At 47.1% G+C, this 17,632-nt stretch overlaps 1 long non-coding RNA gene across 1 annotated transcript; it reads left to right on the top strand.

The window, feature by feature from the left end:
* The first annotated feature begins 214 nt into the window (after window positions 1-214).
* Window positions 215-2,088, top strand: LOC123040689 (uncharacterized). The gene is made up of 6 exons (XR_006418225.1): window positions 215-324; window positions 423-482; window positions 1,104-1,214; window positions 1,393-1,463; window positions 1,595-1,673; window positions 1,754-2,088. It is a non-coding gene; the product is annotated as an uncharacterized lncRNA (long non-coding RNA).
* The last annotated feature ends 15,544 nt before the right edge of the window (window positions 2,089-17,632 follow it).

The raw sequence follows: 17,632 nt of genomic DNA, 5'->3' as shown, positions 1-17,632 counted from the left end.
GATCCGGCCTCCCGTGCTCGCTGCCGACCCTCAGCCATTGCTAGGGTTTCGGGCGCGGCGTCCCCTCCATCGCCACTACCCCTCCCCTCCAGTCGACGCTGAGCGTGCACAACGTGGACGAGCTGATCGCGACGGAACCAGAGTCGCTCCAGGCCGGGGTCTGAGATGATGTCCAGCAGGCCGAGGGTGGCCATGGGAGGAGCATCCCACAATGAAATCCATTTCTCTTTGTGTGTGTGTGTTGGATTAGGATTTGGATCGAGGAAGGAGAGATGGTGTGGGGATGAGACGGTGGACAGAGGAAGAGGGCGGATCTGGATCCAGGTGACCACTCGTGTATTTGATCTGTTCGTTGAAATGATCTTATCTCCTCTCATCCGCCATCTCTTCTCTCACTGACCCCGTCTCTCTCGTCTCTGCAGGTAGAGTGGCCAGAGGAGCAGGCCACCATCCCTCTTTACCTTCCACCCAACACCAACGTGGTGAGCTTCTCCTCTCCCCCATTTACCCCTAGATCTGAACATCAAGTGCAGTTTGTACGTTTTGGTTATACTCTATTTTAGTTTGTACACATCTCGTTTTGGTTAAACTCCTGTCTTAGATGCCATGGCTGAAACTAGAGCAAACTGTGTGTGCGTCACGTTTTGGTTCAGTTTTGGATGACTGAAACTAGGTAGAGCATACAGTGTGTGTGTGTGTGTGTGTGTGTGTGTGTGTGTGTGTGTGTCCATTGTATCATGACGAATTGACTTGTGCTAAAATTAGAAACGAAAAATGGTACACAGACATGTTAGTCTATTTAACCACCTTCTCAGATCAACTTGACACAATACTATTTGGATGGGTTTTAGTAATTGTGGTTATATACTCTATAAATTTATCCATCAACATGATTTCCCTATTTTTCCTGTCGTACATTTTACATATCTTTAGTCATAAAAATCAAATAGGGGCAAGACTGTTACAGAAAAATTACTTGCAAGCATATTGCGATTTACTTCTTTATATAGTATTTTGTAATGCATTTATCTGTATAATCTCCTGTGTTGGTCTGATGATGACCATCTGAGAATATGTGAAACTAATTTTTCTCTGTCCTGAAGGTTGTTGACTGCAGAATCTGTGGTGATCTACACTCTGTTGGTTCTTTCATTCAGAGGGTGCTAGAGCTGCACTTAACTTGCTAGCATCATCGCCTTGTTCTTCCTGGCAACGTAAGGACCACCAACTTCCATTTGGAACTCTAGCACAAGTTGAGTAAGGAAGCCATGAATATTTATTTGTTTGAGATGATCGCTAGTCAAACCAACACTCCTAAATCTGGGGGCTACCAACCCCTTTTGTCTAAAAATAGTTATAAATTGTTAATGGGTGTTGTTGCCGCTGTTATAGGAGTGAGGATGGTGAGCCACAACACCACAAGGTTCTACAAATGGTTCTCAGAGGTTTGACGGCATAACATCGTGACTGGATTTTGAATCTTTCATTGCGCTGATTGGATTGGATTTGATGCGTATATTGTAGTGAGATGGATTGTTGACCGCTAAGTTGGTGTTTCCTCTTGTGTTGTGTGATGTGTGTGTTGTGCTTGTAGGCGCAGTCGAGCAAGTTTTGGTCAATGTTTCATGGCTCAATCAACGAATGGTGTTAAAACAGAAAATCTTGAAAGCAAGGTACTCTCAATTCATTCCTCTTTTGTTGCCGGTGCTTATATCCTTGTGGATATACACATTTAATATGACATATGGTGCAGATCTTAAATGATTCCTACCTCGAGCTTCCATCGAACACGACTTCGGTTGTTTCTTGGTTGTTCAAGTATGCTCGATGGTTCTTCATCGAGGGTTGAGATGGACCATGCACTGGTTACATCTTCTCCTATCTCTCCATGTTCTTAATTTTCTTATGCAATGAGTGCTGGATTTAGACAACAGTTTGCGCAGTCCATGCTTTTACATTGAAAATGAGAAGATGAAATGACGGGTTTGGACAGTGCTGGTGTTTCTTTTTTTTTGGGCATTACATTACTAAAATGAACTATATTTACAATTGTTGAACTCCATAGCTAATAAGATGATTATTTATTTTTTTGAGCATCCGATATGGAACAATTTTACCATATGTGGCTGCTTCGGGTTAGTAAGTTTTTGTTCTTCATTATATTTTTCTTATTATTCTGAATGCCACCATGGACTCTTAGTTTCTTAGTAGTATATGCTTAATTTGCTTTACTGGAGACATGCAATTCCCTCAAACTGCAAGGAATGGTGTAATATAAGGAGAAAATCAGATCTGTCTCACACCTACCTTCAATAATAAGAGGCCTGATCCTAATCTGTTGTGCTACCATGTACAAACATTTACAAATTAGAGTCAAGGTTAGAATCTTGTTATAACCATTTATAAATTATGTGTACCTTGAACCCACATGCCATGGTACCATTTAATAACATGTACAAACCACCAAGGACTTTGCTAGATTTTTATATTTACATAGAACTAATATTGATCCAATCTCAACGCTCTTTTCCTTAAACTGAGTAGGTCATATAGATAGGAGTGAAGAATTATTTCTGAAGTGGTCTGTCATAGTTAATACACTCCAGCCCCAAAAATTGATGCTAGATGACACTGTTATTTCTGCGTGTAGCTCACTACTTGATTCACTTGTAGATAGAGCCATTCCTTGCATATGCCTTCTCCTCTATTGTGTGCTCAGTTTCTTTAAGTTCCGTAGACAAAAGAAAAACAAGTTCATTTTAATTACAATGGCTCTCGGTTGAAAGTTTTTGTTGGGGAACGTAGCAGAAATTTAAAAATTTCTACGCATCACCAAGATCAATCTATGGAGAGACTAGCAACGAGAGAGAGGGGAGTGCATCTTCATACCCTTCAAAATCACGATGCGGAAGCATTACAAGAACGCGGATGAGGAAGTCGTACTCACGGCGATTCAAATCGCGGAAGATCCGCTCTAACACCGAACGGACGGCGCCTCCGCGTTCAACACACGTACAGCCGGGGACGTCTCCTCCTTGATCCAGCAAGGGGAGAGGAAAAGTTGAGGGAGATCTCCGGCAGCACGACGGCGTGGTGGTGGAGCTTGCAGTTCTCCGGCAGGGCTTCGCCAAGCAGTACTGAGGAGGAGGAGGTGTTGGGGAGGGAGAGGGTTGCGCCAGGGGAAGGGGTTAAGCTCCCATGCGCCTCCCCACTATATATAGGGGTGGAGGGGGCTGGTTTCTTGCCCTCCAAGTCCATTGGGGCGTTGGCAAAGGTGGGAGGAAAGAAATCCCATCATTTCCTTCCCCACCGATTGTTATCCCCCCTTTTTAGGGATCTTGATCTTATCTCTTCGGGATATGATCTTGTTCCTTTTAAGGGGGATCTTGGTGCACCTTGACCAGGGGTGTGGGGCCTTGCCCCCAATACCCACGTTCATGTGAGTCCCCCATGCAGGCCCACTCCAGAACCTTCTAGAACCTTCCCGGTACAATACCGAAAAATCCCGAACATTTTCCGGTGGCCAAAATAGGACTTCCCATATATAAATCTTTACCTCCGGACCATTCCAGAACTCCTCGTGACGTCCGGGATCTTATCCGGGACTCCGAACAACCTTCGGTAACCACATACTATTTCCCATAACAACTCTAGCATCGCCGAACCTTAAGTGTGTAGACCCTACGAGTTCGGGAACCATGCAGACATGACCGAGACGTTCTCTGGTCAATAACCAACAGCGGGATCTGGATACCCATGTTGGCTCCCACATGTTCCACGATGATCTCATCGGATGAACCATGATGTCAAGGATTCAAGCAATCCCGTATGCAATTCCCTTTGTCAATCGGTATGTTACTTGCCTGAGATTCGATCGTTGGTATCCTAATACCTCGTTCAATCTCGTTACCGGCAAGTCATTTTACTCGTTCCGTAATGCATGATCCCGTGACTAACTACTTAGTCACATTGAGCTCATTATGATGATGCATTACCGAGTGGGCCCAGAGATACCTCTCCGTCACACGGAGTGACAAATCCCAGTCTCGATTCGTGCCAACCCAACAGACACTTTTGGAGATACCTGTAGTGCGTCTTTATAGCCATCCAGTTATGTTGTGACGTTTGGCACACCCAAAGCATTCCTACGGTATTCGGGAGTTGCGCAATCTCATTGTCTAAGGAAATGATACTTGACATTAGAAAAGCTCTTAGCAAACGAACTACACAATCTTGTGTTATGCTTAGGATTGGGTCTTGTCCATCACATCATTCTTCTAATGATGTGATCCTGTTATCAATGACATCTAATGTCCATGGTCAGGAAACCATAACCATCCATTGATCAACGAGCTAGTCAACTAGAGGCTCACTAGGGACATGTTGTGGTCTATGTATTCACACATGTATTACGGTTTCCAGTTAATACAATTATAGCATGAACAATAGACAATTATCATGAACAAGGAAATACAATAATAACCATTTTATTATTGCCTCTAGGGCATATTTCCAACAGTCTCCCACTTGCACTAGAGTCAATAATCTAGTTCACATCACTATGTGATTGTAATGAATTCAACACCCATGGGGTTTGATCATATCTCGCTTGTGAGAGAGGTTATTAGTCAGCGGGTCTGAACCTTTCAGATCCGTGTGTGTTTTACAAATCTCTGTGTCATCTTGTAGATGCAGCTACCACGCGCTATTTGGAGCTATTCCAAATGACTGTTCTACTATATGAAGCCGGTTTATTACTCAGAGTCATCCGGATTAGTGTCAAAGTTTGCATCGACGTAACACTTTACGACGAACTCTTTTACCACCTTCATAATCGAGAAAATTCCTTAGTCCACTAGTTACTAAGTTTAAGTTTGACCGCTGTCATGTGATCCATTCCTGAATCACGCTTGTACCCCTTGACTGACAGGCTAGGAATGATGGGAAGGAATATTAAACTCATAAGCAACGAAAATTACTTAGGGTTATCGAACCGAAATGTGGAATCGGTGTTCTCGATTGACGACAACCCAGAACCCGAGAAAATTGGAATCAGTGAGAATTAATAGTTGATGAAGAACCCATAATAAGTTATGCAGTTCCATGATATTCTTGAGATACCAGAGCTTAATACTCAACAGTAGAGCAAAGTAAAGGTTGGACAGGTGCAATGATCTGCAGAAGACAAGTACTTCAACTTGTCCAAGAAACGGTATTAAAAAGGAGAACATGGCCGGAACCACGATTGCAAAAGGCCGAATCCCAGATATAAGAACTTATACCAAAGAGGGTTTTAAGAGGAACACCCATGATAAGATTAGCATCGTGTCCATGGGCATGAGCGCAAGGTTCAAGGTCGACTCCCACTTCTCCAATACACAACTTCTCATTTACTACTCCAAGTTAAGAATGTTTAGAGTTTGAAAGTTTAACTTGCGGAATACCGGAACGTTATGACCCATGAAAACTCTTGGGTTCACACAAATTAAGGAAGGTATACGTTCAACCCATCGGGGCATCTTAGGCACGTATACCATCAACTTCAGGGGTAAATAACTCAAGCTCGGAGGTAGAGCATGGTTGACAAAGCAGAGGATACAATTTACCAAAGGCATTATGTATCCGAGGAAAGGCTCACAAGGTTATTGAATATGAAGGGCGTTGTCAGGTAAAATCCAACAATGGATCGGGCGATCCACAACGGAGCTGATGTGAGTATCGGTACTCAACCAGAGGAAGAAGAATGCACGGGCATCATATTATAGAACATCGGAATGATTCGATGCTTAGATAATAAAGGAATTTCGATTTCCAAAACAAAGGATCAGAAGCAATGCTCGGAGTAGGGATGGATAAGTTGAATATACCAGAGGCACAATTGACGACAAATAGTTTGGTCGAGAACCAGCTCATGTTCAAAAATGATGTCTGAGCCGGAAGGATAATTTAGAAGGGTTGATAGATGTTTGTGTGCATTCGCACACATGCTGAATTAATAGGATCAAAATGACGATGCCTAAGGATACTAACGAATATTGCCAATGGAAAGCATCCATAATGCAAGCAGACAAGTATTGCAGAGCAATAAGCTATTAAGGATTTTTGGAGGATCAAATAGTATTTCGAAGACCATTGTGAAACACATGAACAACTGGGGGATGAGCGGATACTCGATAAGTGCGAGAATTATCCATAGGGGTATTCAGGTGACAAGGAACAACAAGGTGATAAGCTCAAGGATTATCGAGACAACGACGAGTGTTTCGAGGTATCTGGTAATAACAAGACCAACTGGGGATGAATGTAAGAATAACAACTGCAAGTAGTTATCCATAAGGGTTGACGGTGGAAGGGGAATTGCAAATGCGATGAACATAAGTTCTCGGGTTAACAACGGAGAGTATCTTCAGGGTCTTCACGTGCCGCAGACGATCATCATTAATAAGGGGCTCTCCGGGTGAAAGTGATAACGAGATCCTAATGTTAGATTTAGCAAAAATCATTTAACCCGAATAGAAGAGAAATAAGAGTCCCAGAGTATAGGTCGAGGAGTAAAAGATCCTACTACCACCCAATGGCGACGTGGGCCCATGGGCCGCACAGCCATGTTAGTAAAAGTTTTGTAAGTTTAGACTCGACTTCGGCCAAGGAGTTGGAAGGGGGATTCCTACAGGCAGTCGGCTCTGATACCAACTTGTGACGCCCCCGATTCAATCGTACACTAATCATGCACGCAAATGTGTACGATCAAGATCAGGGACTCACGGGAAGATATCACAACACCACTCTACAAATAAAATAAGTCATACAAGCATCATAATACAAGCCAGGGGCCTCGAGGGCTCGAATACAAGCGCTCGATCATAGACGAGTCAGCGGAAGCAACAATATCTGAGTACAGACATAAGTTAAACAAGTTTGCCTTAAGAAGGCTAGCACAAACTGGGATACAGATCGAAAGAGGCGCAGGCCTCCTGCCTGGGATCCTCCTAAACTACTCCAGGCCGTCATCAGCGGGCAGCACGTAGTAGTAGGCGCCTCCAGTGAAGTAGGGGTCGTCGTCGACGGTGGCGTCTGGCTCCTGGACTCCAGCATCTGGTTGCGACAACCAGAAAGAAAGGAAAGGGGAAAAGGGGGGTAGAAAGCAACCGTGAGTACTCATCCAAAGTACTCGCAAGCAAGGAACTACACTACATATGCATGGGTATATGTGTAAGGAGGCCATATCAGTGGACTGAACTGCAGAATGCCAGAATAAGAGGGGGATAACTAATCCTGTCGAAGACTACGCTTCTGGCAGCCTCCGTCTTGCATCAAGTATAAGAGAGTAGATTGAAGTCCTCCAAGTAGCATCTCCAAGTAACATCTCATAGCATAATCCTACCCGGCGATCCCCTCCTCATATCCCTGAGGTAGAGCGACCACCGGTTGTATCTGGCACTTGGAAGGGTGTGTTTTATTAAGTATCCGGTTCTAGTTGTCATAAGGTCAAGGTACAACTCCAAGTCGTCCTGTTACCGAAGATCACGGCTATTCGAATAGATTAACTTCCCTGCAGGGGTGCACCACATAGCCCAACACGCTCGATCCCATTTGGCCGGACACACTTTCCTGGGTCATGCCCGGCCTCGGAAGATCAACACGTCGCAACCCCACCTAGGCAAAACAGAGAGGCCAGCACGCCGGTCTAAACCTAAGCGCACAGGGGTCTGGGCCCATCGCCCATACCACACCTGCACGTTGCGAGGGCGGCCGAAAGCAGACCTAGCCTAGTGGCGTTCCAGTCCAATTCGGCGCGCGCCGCTCCGTCGCTGACGTCTGAAGTGCTTCGGCTGATACCACGACGTCGGGATACCCATAACTACTCCCACGTAGATGGTTAGTGCGTATAGGCTCGTAGCCAGACTCAGATCAAATACCAAGATCTCGTTAAGCGTGTTAAGTATCCGCGAACGCCGAACAGGGCCAGGCCCACCTTTCTCCTAGGCGGTCTCAACCTGCCCTGTCGCTCCGCCACAAAGATCCACACAGAGGGCCGTCGGGACAAAGGTCCTTTCAGCCCCCAATCCGTGAATCACTCGCGGGTACTCTTCGAGCTGACCCGACTTTAGTCACCATCTGTATAGTATGTATGTATGTATAGTATATACCCGTGATCACCTCCCGAGTGATCACGGCCCAATAGTATAGCAAGGCAGACTGACAAGAAGGTAGGGCCAAAGATGATAAACTAGCATCCTATACTAAGCATTTAGGATTGCAGGTAAGGTATCAACAAGTGTAGCAACAATGTCAGGCTATGCATCAGAATAGGACAGTAACATGCTACACTACTCTAATGCAAGCAGTATAGAGAAGAATAGGCGATATCTGGTGATCAAGGGGGGGGGGGCGTGCCTGGTTGCTCTGGCAAGAGAGAGGGGTCGTCAACTCCGTAGTCGAACTGGTCAGCAGCAGCGTCGGTCTCGTAGTCTACCGGAGAGAAGAGGGGGAAGAAATAATGAATACAGAGCAAACAAAGCATCACAAAATATAACAAGGCAATACGCGGTGTTCGATGTGCCCTAACGCGGTAGTAGGTGATACCGACGAAGGGGGAAGACATCCGGGAAAGTATTCCCGGTGTTCCGTGTTTTCGGGCAGAGGAGCCGGAGGGGGAAAGTTGCGGTTTCGATAGGTTAGGGGTGTGCGGCGGACGAACGGACTGCGTATCCGGGTTCGTCACGTCGTTCTGAGCAACTTTCATGTAGAAAGTATTTTCATCCGATTTACGGATTAAAAGATATGATTTTCTAAAGATTTTAAAACATTTTCTGAATTTAATTATATATTTAATTCCAACCTTATCCAAAACAGTGTGTGATGACGTAGGCATGACATCAGAGTGATGTCAGCAGGTCAACTGGTCGGTTGACCAGTCAAAACTGACATGGGGGACCCACCTGTCATAGAGAGTGGGTTAAACAGAGTTTAAACTAATCTAAAATTAGTTAGTAAACCTACTGGGCCCACATGTCAGTGTCTAATTAAGTTTTAGTTAATTAACTAAATTAATTAGCAGTTTATATATTTGTTTTATTTGTTTTACGGCATGGGGCCCGCATGTCAGTGGCAGTAGCTGCCACGTCAGCACGTTGACTGGGTCAACCCAGTCAACAGGGCCCTCGGGACCCCCTGGTCAGCGACACAGAGGCGGGGGCCACTGCGCCACGTCAACACGCGGCGGCGGCGCACGGGAGGCTGCGGGATTTGGCTACAGGCCATCAAAATCGACGCGGGGGGTTGCGTTCGAACGGGGAGTCGATGCCGCGTCTACTAGGACCGGTGGCGTCGCCGGAGTCCTTCGAAGCTGACGGCGGCGAGCACCGAGGCGGATGCCGGAGCTCGGGCGTGGGCGGCTACGGCGAGGAGAGGCACAGCCGGGGACAGGGATAGGTGCGTTGGGGCCCTGGAGACGTGCTGAGAACGACGACGCGGTCGGACGCGAGCCACGCTTGCGGTGGCCGCGGCGGAGAGCTCGACCGCGGCGGCGGGAGAGTGAGCGTGATGGGGGAGCGAGCTACGGGATGCGGTGAGCTAGGAGGGGAGGAGGGGGAGGTTCAGGGGGCTCACGGCCGTTCCAGAGAGGGCCCGGGGAAGGCTCGATGTGCTCGGGGCGGCGCGGATTCCGACGATGGCGACGACGGAGCAGAGGAGGGAGACGAGGTCGCCGCAGTCGCTGCAGGGGCTTCGAGTTCCAGCACGAGGTGGCAGGAGGCGTAGGGGACGACGGCGGGGCTGTTGAGCATGTCGACGAGGTGAGGGAGGGTCGGTGGCCGCGTCGACGGCGAGCAGCAGCGACGAGCTCGAGCGACCGAGGTCGGGGATCGAGCGTGAGGAGAGGGGAGATCTGGCAGGGGGCGGGAGCGAGCGTGGGGGCGAGCGGGAGGCGGAATCGAGGAGGCGGGGGGGGGGGGGGGGGGGGGCGCTGGCGATCTTATCCCCCCGCGGCGCCGGCGAGGGGGGTCCGGTGGCGACCGTGCCCTGTAGCGGCGCGGAACCGAGGAACAGGGAGAGGGTGCGGTGTGGGGAGATGGGCCGACTGGGCCGACCAGGCCGGTGGCGGTCCAGGGAGGCAGGGGCTGCGGCCGGGTTGAGCTGGGCCGCCTGGTCCAGGGGGGCTTCCCCTTTTCTTCTTTTTTTTGTTTCTGTTTCTCTTTTGTATTTTCTTTCTTTTATTTATTTTCTTTTCTGTTTTAACTTATTTAAAATATTTATACATTTTATAAAACTGTGTCTTCTACACCATAATCATCTATGTAATATCTAGTACAACCCGAACAATTTTATTTTAAGGTTTGAAAACTTTTATTATTTACCAAATTTTGAATTTGAATTTGAATCGGTTTCGAGCTAACTCGAGATTAGCAACTATAATCGAGGTGACGTGGCATCACTAGCAGAGGATCACTGTAGCTTAATTACCCGGGCGTCACAATTCTCCTCCACTACAAGAAATCTCGTCCCGAGATTTAAGAGGGGTGTAAGGGGGGGAAGTTTGGTAACGAATCTAGCCGGTCTTCTCATCCTGGCTTGCTCTTCTCGAAGAGGCCGGTCCAATACATTGATGTCTTCATTTCGCTGCTTTAGGTCATCAAGATGAAGTCGGCGTCCTTTCTTCCGGAACTCCATCGTACTTACGAAGGAATAAAGGGTGGGCATACAGGGAGAACGAACTTCTGCAAGGTTAACTATCTGGTCGATAAGATCGGGGAAGGTGGCGGAAAGTAACTCTCGAATTGAAACTTAACGAATTATCGAGAGCAAAGTAAGTAAGTACCACGAGAAGTTCCAAGCGGGTAGGCAATCGTTCGATGCCTGTTACAAGGCGTGAAAGGGGTTCAGAGCAACGGGAATAAGCAGTGCGTCTGATACCAGAATAGATCACTAGGAAGGTGGCTCGTGATCTTTCATACGAAGCCAAGCGTGAGGATTAGCTTTAGTAACAGGGGTGCAGGAGAGTCAGGTTTCGATCCTGTGGAACTGTGGGTTATGGGCCCACCATGTGGTTGAAAGTAGGAAGGGGCCGACATTTTGCACGGTCATGATAGTAAGGTGTGTCAAAGGGTAGCCTGTCAGATATGTCGGCAACAACATAGATACCAAGGGCGAGGGACGAAGAGAACCATTTTCCTGCTCGTTGAACGAGGCGGACCAGTAGGCGAAGTTCTCGTCCATCGGTGGATACCGAAATGTTATCAACAAAAGTAACAGGGTCTTACTGACAGAATTGTACAATGAGGTGTTTACATAAGCAGGAGAATATTACTGCTCAGGTCATATAGGTCACAAGAAGGGTCAAACAGAACCATGGAAAGGAAAATGTGATCATTAGGTTAAACAGAACAATGGAAAGGAAAAATGTGTTTAAACACATATTTCGGGGGTATATCCTTCCCAAGGATAAGCAGAGCATGATATCCATGACAGGATATAATGTAGAAAACCCTTTAGGTAAGGGAGAGAAATTTCATGACATTACCCATACAACGGTGTTCGGATAATTGAGCAAGAAACATTTAGCATTGGGCTTCGGATGTTCTTGTTGAAAATCAGAGTATCGCAGACATGCTTCGAGATAGCATTGACATGGTCTTCAGGTGAAGATCAGACTTTGGAAACACAAAGGATCCATCAGGAACAACTTATAGAATAAGTCTTCCAATTTCCTCACGGAAGAATGACTAACACTGCTAAAAGGAAGAACTATAACAATAGGCCCTTCGGGCAGGTGTGTTAGGATGACATCACCTTATCGGGTTAAAGAGCAATGAATAAGTTCAAACCATCACATCTGACCAAGGTTAAGGTATGATTGGTGTCAGGATACCTCGGGCTCAGGATGCCTGAGAAGAAAGGTGTAACACAAATTGATGGGATAACACTGTAAGATTCTCGGGAAATGAACCATGAAGTGATTTCCGTTAACAAGAGTTCATCATTATCCCCAGGAGAGGACAAGGAGGTGGATGATGAACTCAACGACAATTCTTTGAGATTTCCAAAAGATGGATTTCCACAATTAAGTGAACAAGGAGATAACATTTGTCAGATCAAACGATATAAGGAAGTAAGCTCGAGGAAAACATACACAATTAAACACTGGTTGAAGGGTGCGCCCGAAGTACGGGTTGAGTTGCACGACCAATGTTAGAATGGTGATTCAATTAGCGAAGGACTTAGAATGAACTATCGCCCATTCACTTCAAAGCAATAGGGTTGTTAGAAGTTTTGAATTCACACGTCATAGCTCCATTGTCGGTATTCCGGTTGAAAACAATACGGGGACCAAGGAATGAACGAAGATGCAAGAAGTATTATGATATCAAGAATTATTAAGAGGTGGTGAAATTCTCACCACATTCTTGACAAAAAGAGATGGTAATACTTCCGAGGTAAGGAAGATCAACTGCTGGGTAGCAGTGATCTCAAGGTTTACACAAAACACGAACAAGTTGTGTTGAACGGAAGGCAATAAAGTGGTCGATGAGAACAGGAATCATCGAGGGGCAAGGATGGTATTACCCATCATGAATTCAATTGAATTCCTGGAAGAGCTCATAAGGTTTATGATGATCACGACACAATTGTCGAGAGATTTCATGCAGATGTAGTCAATCAGCGACGACATCAAGTCAAAGGAATGATGAAGCAAGAGGTTATTGGAACCACAGTTACGACACGAACTCGAACTCAAGCTTGTTGTTTAAGGCGAAATGGTATGACGATGAGGATCGACGTAAGGTTAGTTCATCGTCGAAAATTGTGCTCCGAGAAGAAGGGTCGGGTAGCACAGTTAAAATCATCACGATAAAGATATAGCCAAACAGGCTAGGAATGATGGGAAGGAATATTAAACTCATAAGCAACGAAAATTACTTAGGGTTATCGAACCGAAATGTGGAATCGGTGTTCTCGATTGACGACAACCTAGAACCCGAGAAAATTGGAATCAGTGAGAATTAATAGTTGATGAAGAACCCATAATAAGTTATGCAGTTCCATGATATTCTTGAGATACCAGAGCTTAATACTCAACAGTAGAGCAAAGTAAAGGTTGGACAGGTGCAATGATCTGCAGAAGACAAGTACTTCAACTTGTCCAAGAAACGGTATTAAAAAGGAGAACATGGCCGGAACCACGATTGCAAAAGGCCGAATCCCAGATATAAGAACTTATACCAAAGAGGGTTTTAAGAGGAACACCCATGATAAGATTAGCATCGTGTCCATGGGCATGAGCGCAAGGTTCAAGGTCGACTCCCACTTCTCCAATACACAACTTCTCATTTACTACTCCAAGTTAAGAATGTTTAGAGTTTGAAAGTTTAACTTGCGGAATACCGGAACGTTATGACCCATGAAAACTCTTGGGTTCACACAAATTAAGGAAGGTATACGTTCAACCCATCGGGGCATCTTAGGCACGTATACCATCAACTTCAGGGGTAAATAACTCAAGCTCGGAGGTAGAGCATGGTTGACAAAGCAGAGGATACAATTTACCAAAGGCATTATGTATCCGAGGAAAGGCTCACAAGGTTATTGAATATGAAGGGCGTTGTCAGGTAAAATCCAACAATGGATCGGGCGATCCACAACGGAGCTGATGTGAGTATCGGTACTCAACCAGAGGAAGAAGAATGCACGGGCATCATATTATAGAACATCGGAATGATTCGATGCTTAGATAATAAAGGAATTTCGATTTCCAAAACAAAGGATCAGAAGCAATGCTCGGAGTAGGGATGGATAAGTTGAATATACCAGAGGCACAATTGACGACAAATAGTTTGGTCGAGAACCAGCTCATGTTCAAAAATGATGTCTGAGCCGGAAGGATAATTTAGAAGGGTTGATAGATGTTTGTGTGCATTCGCACACATGCTGAATTAATAGGATCAAAATGACGATGCCTAAGGATACTAACGAATATTGCCAATGAAAAGCATCCATAATGCAAGCAGACAAGTATTGCAGAGCAATAAGCTATTAAGGATTTTTGGAGGATCAAATAGTATTTCGAAGACCATTGTGAAACACATGAACAATTGGGGGATGAACGGATACTCGATAAGTGCGAGAATTATCCATAGGGGTATTCAGGTGACAAGGAACAACAAGGTGATAAGCTCAAGGATTATCGAGACAACGACGAGTGTTTCGAGGTATCTGGTAATAACAAGACCAACTGGGGATGAATGTAAGAATAACAACTGCAAGTAGTTATCCATAAGGGTTGACGGTGGAAGGGGAATTGCAAATGCGATGAACATAAGTTCTCGGGTTAACAACGGAGAGTATCTTCAGGGTCTTCACGTGCCGCAGACGATCATCATTAATAAGGGGCTCTCCGGGTGAAAGTGATAACGAGATCCTAATGTTAGATTTAGCAAAAATCATTTAACCCGAATAGAAGAGAAATAAGAGTCCCAGAGTATAGGTCGAGGAGTAAAAGATCCTACTACCACCCAATGGCGACGTGGGCCCATGGGCCGCACAGCCATGTTAGTAAAAGTTTTGTAAAGTTTAGACTCGACTTCGGCCAAGGAGTTGGAAGGGGGATTCCTACAGGCAGTCGGCTCTGATACCAACTTGTGACGCCCCCGATTCAATCGTACACTAATCATGCACGCAAATGTGTACGATCAAGATCAGGGACTCACGGGAAGATATCACAACACCACTCTACAAATAAAATAAGTCATACAAGCATCATAATACAAGCCAGGGGCCTCGAGGGCTCGAATACAAGCGCTCGATCATAGACGAGTCAGCGGAAGCAACAATATCTGAGTACAGACATAAGTTAAACAAGTTTGCCTTAAGAAGGCTAGCACAAACTGGGATACAGATCGAAAGAGGCGCAGGCCTCCTGCCTGGGATCCTCCTAAACTACTCCAGGCCGTCATCAGCGGGCAGCACGTAGTAGTAGGCGCCTCCAGTGAAGTAGGGGTCGTCGTCGACGGTGGCGTCTGGCTCCTGGACTCCAGCATCTGGTTGCGACAACCAGAAAGAAAGGAAAGGGGAAAAGGGGGGTAGAAAGCAACCGTGAGTACTCATCCAAAGTACTCGCAAGCAAGGAACTACACTACATATGCATGGGTATATGTGTAAGGAGGCCATATCAGTGGACTGAACTGCAGAATGCCAGAATAAGAGGGGGATAACTAATCCTGTCGAAGACTACGCTTCTGGCAGCCTCCGTCTTGCATCAAGTATAAGAGAGTAGATTGAAGTCCTCCAAGTAGCATCTCCAAGTAACATCTCATAGCATAATCCTACCCGGCGATCCCCTCCTCATATCCCTGAGGTAGAGCGACCACCGGTTGTATCTGGCACTTGGAAGGGTGTGTTTTATTAAGTATCCGGTTCTAGTTGTCATAAGGTCAAGGTACAACTCCAAGTCGTCCTGTTACCGAAGATCACGGCTATTCGAATAGATTAACTTCCCTGCAGGGGTGCACCACATAGCCCAACACGCTCGATCCCATTTGGCCGGACACACTTTCCTGGGTCATGCCCGGCCTCGGAAGATCAACACGTCGCAACCCCACCTAGGCAAAACAGAGAGGCCAGCACGCCGGTCTAAACCTAAGCGCACAGGGGTCTGGGCCCATCGCCCATACCACACCTGCACGTTGCGAGGGCGGCCGAAAGCAGACCTAGCCTAGTGGCGTTCCAGTCCAATTCGGCGCGCGCCGCTCCGTCGCTGACGTCTGAAGTGCTTCGGCTGATACCACGACGTCGGGATACCCATAACTACTCCCACGTAGATGGTTAGTGCGTATAGGCTCGTAGCCAGACTCAGATCAAATACCAAGATCTCGTTAAGCGTGTTAAGTATCCGCGAACGCCGAACAGGGCCAGGCCCACCTTTCTCCTAGGCGGTCTCAACCTGCCCTGTCGCTCCGCCACAAAGATCCACACAGAGGGCCGTCGGGACAAAGGTCCTTTCAGCCCCCAATCCGTGAATCACTCGCGGGTACTCTTCGAGCTGACCCGACTTTAGTCACCATCTGTATAGTATGTATGTATGTATAGTATATACCCGTGATCACCTCCCGAGTGATCACGGCCCAATAGTATAGCAAGGCAGACTGACAAGAAGGTAGGGCCAAAGATGATAAACTAGCATCCTATACTAAGCATTTAGGATTGCAGGTAAGGTATCAACAAGTGTAGCAACAATGTCAGGCTATGCATCAGAATAGGACAGTAACATGCTACACTACTCTAATGCAAGCAGTATAGAGAAGAATAGGCGATATCTGGTGATCAAGGGGGGGGGGCGTGCCTGGTTGCTCTGGCAAGAGAGAGGGGTCGTCAACTCCGTAGTCGAACTGGGTCAGCAGCAGCGTCGGTCTCGTAGTCTACCGGAGAGAAGAGGGGGAAGAAATAATGAATACAGAGCAAACAAAGCATCACAAAATATAACAAGGCAATACGCGGTGTTCGATGTGCCCTAACGCGGTAGTAGGTGATACCGACGAAGGGGGAAGACATCCGGGAAAGTATTCCCGGTGTTCCGTGTTTTCGGGCAGAGGAGCCGGAGGGGGAAAGTTGCGGTTTCGATAGGTTAGGGGTGTGCGGCGGACGAACGGACTGCGTATCCGGGTTCGTCACGTCGTTCTGAGCAACTTTCATGTAGAAAGTATTTTCATCCGATTTACGGATTAAAAGATATGATTTTCTAAAGATTTTAAAACATTTTCTGAATTTAATTATATATTTAATTCCAACCTTATCCAAAACAGTGTGTGATGACGTAGGCATGACATCAGAGTGATGTCAGCAGGTCAACTGGTCGGTTGACCAGTCAAAACTGACATGGGGGACCCACCTGTCATAGAGAGTGGGTTAAACAGAGTTTAAACTAATCTAAAATTAGTTAGTAAACCTACTGGGCCCACCTGTCAGTGTCTAATTAAGTTTTAGTTAATTAACTAAATTAATTAGCAGTTTATATATTTGTTTTATTTGTTTTACGGCATGGGGCCCGCATGTCAGTGGCAGTAGCTGCCACGTCAGCACGTTGACTGGGTCAACCCAGTCAACAGGGCCCTCGGGACCCCCTGGTCAGCGACACAGAGGCGGGGGCCACTGCGCCACGTCGGCGTCGGCGCCGGAGCGACTCCAGCGAGGCAACACGCGGCGGCGGCGCACGGGAGGCTGCGGGATTTGGCTACAGGCCACCAAAATCGACGCGGGGGGTTGCGTTCGAACGGGGAGTCGATGCCGCGTCTACTAGGACCGGTGGCGTCGCCGGAGTCCTTCGAAGCTGACGGCGGCGAGCACCGAGGCGGATGCCGGAGCTCGGGCGTGGGCGGCTACGGCGAGGAGAGGCACAGCCGGGGACAGGGATAGGTGCGTTGGGGCCCTGGAGACGTGCTGAGAACGACGACGCGGTCGGACGCGAGCCACGCTTGCGGTGGCCGCGGCGGAGAGCTCGACCGCGGCGGCGGGAGAGTGAGCGTGATGGGGGAGCGAGCTACGGGATGCGGTGAGCTAGGAGGGGAGGAGGGGGAGGTTCAGGGGGCTCACGGCCGTTGCAGAGAGGGCCCGGGGAAGGCTCGATGTGCTCGGGGCGGCG

Source organism: Triticum aestivum, chromosome 2B (genome assembly GCF_018294505.1).
Source record: "Triticum aestivum cultivar Chinese Spring chromosome 2B, IWGSC CS RefSeq v2.1, whole genome shotgun sequence".
In the NCBI taxonomy this organism is placed as follows: Eukaryota; Viridiplantae; Streptophyta; class Magnoliopsida; order Poales; family Poaceae; genus Triticum; species Triticum aestivum.
The sequence above is the reverse complement of the archived record's forward strand: the minus strand, read 5'-3'. Positions and strand labels throughout refer to the sequence as shown.